This window comes from Triticum aestivum, chromosome 2D (assembly GCF_018294505.1).
Source record: "Triticum aestivum cultivar Chinese Spring chromosome 2D, IWGSC CS RefSeq v2.1, whole genome shotgun sequence".
Classification (NCBI taxonomy): domain Eukaryota; kingdom Viridiplantae; phylum Streptophyta; class Magnoliopsida; order Poales; family Poaceae; genus Triticum; species Triticum aestivum.
Window position 1 is genome coordinate 411690212 of NC_057799.1, and position 10066 is coordinate 411700277.

Below are 10066 nucleotides of genomic sequence, written 5' to 3' on the forward strand. Positions count from 1 at the left end.
ACTTGCTTTTAGCATCTTGTCCATGGAGTCAAGGCGATGTGTGGTGTGCGATCTCCTTTTTGGATGGGGCGCATAAATCTCGCTTTTTGCACCTGTAGCAGAAATCTCGCTTCCCTGCTGCTGTTATGACCATGTATTGTTTCAAAATGAACTTTTGTCTGAAGTTCAGTAGTATCTATTGGTGCAAAAGAGTTGCTTCAGTTTCATGTGCCCTTCAAAAAATGAATGGGAAAAAGGATTTTTCTTCTCCAAAATGCATCACCGCTCTGAAGTGCTAATTCTTCTTGTGTGCTTCTATCGAGGCTTGTGTTTCATGGAGAGAGAGACATAGAAATTGTGGAAATCGTTAATGTGTCCTTTCTGTCTATGTACTTCGGAAGCATTTTGTGTGAGAAAAAAAGGTTAATGGCACATTCTTTTGAGAGATACAGAGTGCTTTGGGATCCAATGTTTTTCTACACAAAATTATGCATTTGTGTCTCGCCAATGTAGCTGGCAACACATACTTTGTACAATAAAAACATTAGTTTCATGTGAGAAGTTCAAATATAAAATAAGGACAAGTTTACGTATAGTAAAATTAGTGCAAATAATAAAAAAATGTAGTGAGCCATGTGTTGTTGATATTTTTTAAACAAAAATTAAAATTAAAATAACAAAGGTGTTTGATGTTGTAACAAAGGTACTTGTGGCATATTATTTGTTATAACTGCGGCTGCTCTACTTGTTTCTGCCCAACATCTCCTTGGTTGCTGTAATGTTGCTTCGTTTTGGTTGTAAAATATGTGCGGTCTAATGTTTGTTATATGTTTGAAAGATAGTGCAAATCTGGGTGGGGGTGTTCCTCGCATATGTATGTTCTCGACATAGTTGAAGCTTCATAGGAATTTTTCCTTTTCAAATGTCAGAAGTTCACTTGTGCAAAAAAGGTTCCTTAACCTCATTTACATGAGAGAGTACACATAAATCCCGAGGTTCAAAATTTTAAACTACAATTGTTTGTGTCTGAAAGAACAAGTGCACTCAAGTTCAGAATTGGTAAAAATAGAACAAACATAAACACTAAGGAAACCTTCAAAAAAAGTTTGTTGAAAAAACTCCCCCCCCCCTTATTTTGAAAGTTAGCGCTAAAAAATCCATGAAGTTCAAATAAGGTTAAATTAAAATAATAGACAACAACTCATATTTACAAAAAGAAGGATGTTCTATTTTTAAAAAATAGAAAAGGAGCCTCAAATTACAAAAGGCGAGCAGTTCAATGTTAATATAACAATAAGATTTTTCTCATGTCTAAAACTTGAAACCAAGAATACTTTTGATGGATTTAAAGCCTAGAGGTTCAAATTTAAAAATACGAAGAAGTTCAATGTTTATTAGAAACTGTAAGAAGATCAATTAAAAAAAGCATCTCAAACAATTTCATATGAAAAGGGATTGTCTCTGTTAAAAAAACTTCGAAGTTTATTTTTAAAATACGGAATAGGTCGATGTTTATTAAGAAACTAGGATTTTTTCCGTTACTAAAAGAAATAACACCAAGTCCAAATTGAAAAAACCAAGAAGTTCAATTTTTAAAAATAGAAAAGTTTAATGTATATGAAAACACAGATTTTCCTCGTTAGTAAATAATAATCCAAGAAGTTCAATTTCGAAAAGTGGAGCGGTTTGATATTTTTTACAAATACTCGAATTTTTCCTGTTACTAACAAAAATATTCTCCTCCCCGTAGTTGTTATGCATCTACTACAGAAAAAATACATCGACTGTAGAAGTTCACATATAGCTGGGAAGGAACAACTATAGCTCTCTTTGTGCACATGTTGTGTTTGGAGAGGCATGGTTTTGATTTTGATTTTGGCTTGGATGTACAAGGTGTATGATGAAGGTGAGACAACTAAGTGAAGTTCATTTGGACATGTGAAATTCAGTAAGCCGTATGAAAGGGAATAAGATCGTTTGTTTATTTGGCCCCCATTTGTACATCGGGTTATCTAATTTCTTGTTTTGTATTGTTTCATGAAGTTCAATAGTATGCATTGATGCAAAAATGTGCTTTTAGTATGTTGGTTTAATGTAAAAAAACTATAAAAAACATGAAGCCCCGAACAAGTTAAAAAACTACGACACAGAGACGTCCAAAACAGCGAGAAATTCAACTACTACATGAAATGCGTTTCAAATGAGAATAAAAAACTTAGAGCGGTTCGATGTCTATAAAAACTCAAATTTTTTACGTTACTAAAGAGAAGCAGAGAGAAGTTCAAATTGATAAGAGCCAGAAGTTCACGTACTACACGGTGTGAATTTTGTATTTAAAAAGAATGAAAAAGAAAATGGTAAAAAATTTGTTGCTAGAAGTTCAAGTGCTCTACCCGAGAAAGTTTAAAAATTCTTGTGAGAGAGGTTGAACGAAAATACATGACATAAGTTCAAGGTGAAAACAGCGGGAAGTTCAACTACTTTTCATAAGAGAATAAAAGAATACAAAACTAAAAGCCTAAAAGGTTTGTTGCACGAAATTCACGTGCTCCACCCTGCACGATTCAAAAATTGTATTTACGAGACGTCCGTCGTTCATTTACATCTTGTTTTGAAAAGCAAAAAACAACGTTGTTTTGCCATTTTAAAAACTGCTCTCAAAGGGCAACGAATTTGTAACACATGTCTACATGAAAAACTTGCTGTGATGCATAAGCTTTCCACCGGGTATATTATGTGCCACATTTCGATGAACGGTTTAAAATTTTCATGTATACCATTTAAAACACGTTTTGATGTATTCAAAAAATTCTTACCTGTTGAAAGAAGTTCATAGTGAAAACAACAAGAAGTTCAAGTACTACAAGGAATGCATTTCAGGTGAGAATAAAATTATAGAAAAATAAAAGCTTAAAAGGTTTGTTGAAAGAAGTTCAAGTGCGCTGTCCGGGGAGGTTCAAAAATCCTTGCGAGAGAGGTTCACCTTTTATTTCCATGCTTGATTTTTTCGTATAAAAATCGAATACAATTCTTTAATCAAAATATAAAAAGGTGAAGTTCAAATTGAAATACACACAGAAGTTCGGAGTTTATTAAAATCTAGGATTTACCTGTTCAAAAAATAAAAAACACAACGCCATTTTTTGCACTTTTAAAAACAACTCATAAACGAAAAAAAATGGTTGCTAGAAGTTCAATTGCTCGGTGAGGAAAAGTTCAAAAAATTCTTGTGAGAGAGGTTCACCATGTATTTAGATGTCCAAAATACATAAAAATGTGGTTTTTTGTGTTTTAAAATAATTCTCTCAAACCAGAGAGAAGTTCAATGTGATAACAACCAGAAGTTCACGTACTACACGGTGTGTATTTCATATAAGAAAAATACAATAAAGTGAAACAGAGTGAAGTTCAAACAGACATGCCCCAGAAGTTCAACTACTTCACGCAGTGCAAAAAATAGCACGTCAAAAAATAGCATGTCAAAAATAGAGTGAAGTTCAAACAGACATGCCCCAGAAGTTCAACTACTTTATGCAGCGCAAAAAACAGCACGTCAAAAAATAGCACGTAAAAAACAGAGTGAAGTTCAAACAGACATGCCCCAGAAGTTCAACTACTTCACGCAGTGCATTTCCGTTCGCGATGAACGCAGAAATCATGATCTCGCCATTTTCTAATTTACCTCAAAACGACAGGAATATCATTTGTGTAAGTTCAAGTCCTCGGTCGGAGAAAGTTAAAAAAATGATTGTGAGAGACGTTTGTACAAAAGGAATATTATTTGTGTAACATTGACGAATGGATGAGAAAATTACAAACAAAAATACGTCACAGAAGTTCAACGTGAAAACAGCAGGAAGTTCAACTACTATGCTGAATGAATTTTAGATGAAAAACTTTTAAAATCGTCGCGAGTATGGAAAAATGATCAACACGAGAAAGTTGCGTGTTTACAGCAGCTTTCCATCGGTATATCACCTGCTCAATTCCGGTGAATGGATGGAGAGATACTAGCAGTGGATGGAGATCTACGAGCAAAAAACACACATGAAAAACAGAGTGAAGTTCAGGTAGACATGCCGAGAAGTTCAAGTTCTTCACGCGGTGCATTTTCGAAGAATTCGTTTCGCGATAAAGGAAGAACGCATGATCTCGCTGTTTTGAAAATTACTTAAAAACGGCTAGGAATCAGAGAAAACCATCAACATGAAAAAGTTTCGCATTTTCTGTAGTTTTTCAGCGGTATATTATTTTCCCCATTCCAATAAAGTTTGTAGAAATTACGGCAAAAATACATTTTTAGCCATTTTCAAAATCGACTTAAAACAGTAAGGAATTGAGAGAAACAATATATACAAAACAGTTTCGCATTTCCTCATGCTTTCCAATGCTGTATCATTTGTTGCATTCGGACGTACGGTAAAAAAATTATCTTGAAAATACAAACTCGATGGAACTTGTACCGTTTTCTAAGTTACTTTTAAACCGTTCAAAATTAGAAAAAACTTTGAACATGAAAAAGTAGCGCATTTTCACAAGCTTTCCAACGCCATATCATTTGCTTCAATTGGATTAGCCATTTAGAAATTACATTGAAAATACCAACTCGGCTGTTCGGTTTGCAAAATTTTACGATTTTCCAAATTACTCTTTATCTATAGGGAATTAGAGAAAAATTTCAACATGTCAAAGGAGCGGTTTTATAGCAGCTTTCCAACGCCATATTATTACCTCATTCTGATAAACGGTTTAGAAATGCGATCGAAAATACGATTCACGTTTTTTGTAGGCGCACCAGGCAGACCAGGGTCGTGTCGTGGTGGTCGTGTGTGTTGGACGGACGCTTAGCACCCAGCCACCCACCCCCTCCCTCCCTCCCCCCTCCCCCCAAAAAAAGGACGACAACAAAATAAGTTCGCGCTTCCACGTTTCGGATTGAAATATCTGGCGGCCCCAATTCCAGCCCTACAAAATCTCCCTTCTCCACCGTCCTCTTCCGCGCCCAGATTGCTCAAATCCCTAATTCGCCGCCAATCCAAGCAAAGTTCGAATCGCCCCTCGTCTTGTCTCTTTCCCCACCTCTGTGCCGGACGACGACGACGAAGACGACGGTCGCGCTTCACCACCGCACCGGAGCTACCTCATCTATGCCCTCATCCACCGCACCGGGTGGTCCACCGACAACGTCGGCCGCCGCAACTGACGTGTCTCACAGACACCGACTTCTATCGCATCAGGTGTGCTTCACCGACGCCGTCTGCCAGCTCACCGGGGCTACTTCACCAAGCACACCGTCGCACCTCCACCCCTCGAGGCCGCTGGGGCTTCACCAACGGTCTCGTCCACCGCATCGTAGCGCTCTGCTGCCATTCAAGATCTGCATCCGTGCGCGGCCAGCCAGCGCATCACCCTCAACGGCTCTGAAGTGACCCGCACTCTAGCTAGGCGAGCATGCCCAAACACTGGCCCGAACTAGGTATCCACACATCACTCCCTTGTGCACTGTTCCGATGATGTTTGGATATCCTTTAACTGGTCTCGTAGCTTACACGCCTATCCAACTCTGACTCTGACTCTTATTTCTTCTGGAGATATCATCTGAAACAAGCAAATCCATTTTTTAGCGAAGCATGACGGCGCTACGGGATCTGGTACACATCCTGCACACCCGTATAACCTTGTAAGTATCTGTCCTCCGGTACAACAACAAGGTCGATTCCTCTTATTTGATCAACCATTCGCCGTGTCAAAAATGCAGAGGGGGATGCAAGGAGCACAAGGCCTGCACATCCAAGCAAGTGGTAACATGGACTTGTACATGGAACATCCCAAGCGCAAGCAGAGCTGCGGTGAGCCTGTACAACGAGCTAGCGTAAGTCCCTGCATCTATACCTATACTAATTAGCGACTCCCAAGAAATTACCACGTTAATCAGTAATTAGGAACCGTTAATCTGGTGGGACCATGTTATTACGGTGCAGATCAACCATATTTTTTTAGATATAGATCAACCATTTTTTTAGTGGTACATCAACCATATAAATCTATTAGAAATCCCAACCGCATGCTATCACGATTGCACGATATATCTACTTCGTATATAGCCCTCAAAATTGTGAAAAAATGCCCTCAAAATCCCTCAAAAAAGTCTATCTTCTCCACGTCTCTTACTCTCCCAGTAAAAAACAATCGTGCGCCATAGTCTCTCCTCCTCCCCACGGTCTCCTCCTCACGTTCTCTCCTCCCCATGGTCTCCTCCTCCCCAGAGTAAGGAAATCAATCATATCTCTCAAATTGGAGCAAGGAAATTAGGAAATTGATCTGGTGCGCTCACGCCATGGAATCTCTCCTCCTCCTCCCATGGAAAAAACAAACAAGTCTCTCTCAAATTGGAGCAACCAAGTTGGGGAATAGATCAGGTTCGTCATTTTTTTCCTGATTTAACATTTGAATCGACCTTATCTTTTCAATTGCATTAGGATTCATGTTTTCTACTGCGTCCTTTGACAGTCCTAGGATTCAATCCTAGGTTTGCTGACGTACGCTCTTTGGGCACTTCGTGGAGATCGCGACGGGGCAGAACCAAGCCCATGTCGCCATCTTATAAATTAACTGCAGCCTGAAACAAACTATCTACACATAAAGGAGGCTCCTGTCGGTCGTGAACATCGTCGCTGGTGAACCTTCTCCTGTTTGGTACGTAAGCTTCGTCGTTGCCCAGTTTTTCAGAGATTGTTTGTTTCATTGGTTAATTCAAAATTTTAGTCTATTTACTTCATATTGCTTATGAACTTCACAATGGGCAAGAGAAAATCTTTCTTCGCAAGTGAAGCCTTGGATTTGCCAGAGACTAAGAAATTACTAAGCAACAAAATTATGCTTGCTTACAATTCAAATTACTTTTTGTTGCTTTCTAGCCCAGTTCTGAGAGAGATTATTTGTTTCGTTGGTTCAATCAAATTGTTAGGCTCTGGACTTCATACTACATGCAAATTGCATGACCACCAATATGTAATCTTCTGGAAATTGTGTTTTTATAGGTCAACTCCTTTTGTTTACCCTCAAAACAATGGCACACGATATGCTCCATGAGATTAGCAATCAGAAGGATTCCTGGAAAGTCAAGGTCAGAATAATTAGGCTATGGGATGCCATTAATCTCAGCAACAATGAACTTATTAGCCTTGACATGATACTACTTGATGAAGAGGTTAGCTTAATGATGAAACTTTATGAATTTCCAACATAAATACACTATTGTGAGTTGTAGTAGTTACTATAATATTGATGCATCTTCTCGCTACACTGTAATGTTTCAGGGTACTATGATACATGGCAAGGTAATGAAGCATATGGTTAACAAGTTCAGACCATTGATCCAAGAAGGTTTAGTCTACATGATAGCAAATTTTAAGGTTATGTCTGCAATGAATTTCTGTCCAGTTGAAAGCGAAAAGGTTCTAAATTTCTTGCACACGACAAAAATTCAAGAGATAAAAGGTCAAAAAAATATCAAAATAGCAGAACAAAGCTTCACGTTTTGTACTGTTGAAGTTCTTTCCACAAGAGACAGCCAAACGATTTACTTATCTGGTATGATTATATTTGTTTCAATTATTAACTTCCATGTATTATGCATATTAATACCACTTTATTAGCAGATGTCATTGGCATAGCAAGTTACATAGGACATATTGAAGAAACACAGACAACCCACGGGATTTCAAAGATTCGAGATATTGTGCTTCGAATTGATTGAGTACACTAAAAACAATTAGACAAGTACAATTATCGTGGGTGCTAATAGGTATTTCTCTTGGAATATACAGGGATCAAAAAATTAATATTAGACTATGGGGTAATAAGGTTAGTCAAATTGATGAAGATTCTTTGGGGCGTGTGGTCATAGTAACATCAACTACTGTTAGAAAACTGAAAGGTTTGTATTCGTATTAACAATGGGCAAGTATTTCTAGGCGTGTCTTTTTTATATACATAATCAAATATATCAAAGTGCATGCAGAGTACTCGCTGTCATCTACATGTGCGACAAGAGTTTATATCGATTTGGATATCCCTAAAACAAATGTGCTTCAAACGAGGTGAAACAGATTTTCTGCAGTAATATGAAAAACATGTTCTACTACATACATGGATACTTATCTCATGCAAAACAGGTATTGCTTGCAAGATGATATGGTAGAAGAAATAGAGCCGGAAGCCCACTTGCAAGGCACAATTCAAGAACAGATGCTCTATAACAGAAGAACCCTAAAAGAAATAACTGAAATTACATATGAATCTGAAAAATAGGTATTTATAGTTAGTATTATATTCTTTTCTCATAAATTTTATGTGCTAATTTAACCTGTAATGGACAGGAAAAGTTCTATACTGCAGAAGCAATGATTAAGTCAATTAATACATCAGATGAGTGGTACTACATAGGATGCCGCAAATGCAACAAAAAGGTACAGAAACAAGGGAACCACTTCTACTATCCGAAATGTCAAAAAGAACCTGAAAAGATATGTCCAAGGTGAATTTCATACTATCTCATTCTTTAGTTAGTAATTTATCCTGCACTAACCACATGTTCCATTTTATTACTAGGTACAAACTGAAACTAGAGATATGTGATCTCAGTGCAACAACAACTTGCACCATGTTTGAGGCAGAAGCAAAAAAATTGATTAAGCAATCTGCAAGTTTTTTGATAGAGAGGGATGATTGTGATATCCATGAACAGACAAAACAAATCCAGAAAATATGTGGGCAGAGATTGATTTTTCAATTCAGATTGAATGACTATAATTTGAAGTACGGTTATCAAGAATACACTGTTCATAGAATCTTTTTCATAGATTCTGAAAAAGATACATCAGTACATCATTCAAATATTGAGCAGGTATCATCTATTTCTACTACAATGCTCTATATTATTTTGTATCTGCATGCCATATTTTATAATGATGAATGTTGATGGCACTTTACCCAAATTGAAATGTTTTGGTACAAGCCTCTTACTGACACACCCAATGTCTTGAATGGGCAGATGGAGGATGATAAACCCATTCTATCAGACACTAAAAAGACTAGGAGGACTAGGAACACACGTCATGTTGTACATTCTGATGAAGAATCAGAAAATATGAATAGTCAAGAGAAAGATGAACCCATATCTGTTGTTGATAAGAAATCTAAGAAAAAGGGAATTCAAAAAGATAGCCATGTAAGTTTTTTGCTGCATTTGCTTATTCTTTCATAGTTCTACAAGTCACTAATTGTTCCAAATGTTTTGGCAGGAGCAAGCGGACAAGTTATCAGTTATGAAAACTATAAAGCAAGAACCAGAGGATGATGAACCCACTATTAACCGGACTAAAAGGGGTAGGAGAAGTAGCACAACTCATGTCGTACACCTTGACGAAGAACCAAAAACTGAAGGTAGTCAGGAAATAATGAAATCAAAATCCATGGAAGCAGGCCCCAAGAGGAAACGCGCCGTAACTCGCAAATGTGCTGGTATTGATAGCAAACAAGTAAACAATCACCATGAAGAAGAATCAAAACAGGCAGGTACTCAGGAGCACAATGATTCAAGGCCTAGGACAAGGCGTAGTTGTGCCAATAAAGAATTGATGAACAAAGACATTCAGAAGTGTGGTGTATCAAGAACTCAAAAGTCAAATCGTTGATTAGTGGAAATCCAGTTATTTAGCATGTAATAGAACATATAGGATCATCAGATTTGTACTTTATATGAACATCATTGTTTAAGATTGGTTTTAATAAATGTAAATGCGTACCTTCATGTTAGTAAAGTCATTAGCACATGGGATGGTACATCAGTTACAAAAAAACATTGTCATTTATCGTACACACATTAGCGATTTTCACATGTTCATCCGCTACAGAATAGGCCTCTCGACGACATACAAATTTTCACATGTTGAGACACTACAGAAAAAGCATATGACAGCCAAACAATCAACAATGTGCACATCATCATCTGTTCTCGCCAAGAGCCCATTGTGCGTGGAACTAACGACCACTGAAACTGAAGTGCACCACTTAGTAATCTGCA

The 10066-nt window shown here is 37.5% G+C and overlaps 1 pseudogene across 1 annotated transcript; it reads left to right on the forward strand.

Annotated features, from left to right (window-relative positions):
- The first annotated feature begins 6124 nt into the window (after positions 1 to 6124).
- Positions 6125 to 9803, forward strand: LOC123053492 (uncharacterized; annotated as a pseudogene). The gene is made up of 12 exons (XR_006425627.1): positions 6125 to 6398; positions 6490 to 6675; positions 7020 to 7189; positions 7299 to 7572; positions 7641 to 7734; positions 7809 to 7918; positions 8003 to 8081; positions 8157 to 8292; positions 8361 to 8518; positions 8593 to 8887; positions 9035 to 9211; positions 9285 to 9803. The product of XR_006425627.1 is annotated as an uncharacterized protein (transcript).
- The last annotated feature ends 263 nt before the right edge of the window (positions 9804 to 10066 follow it).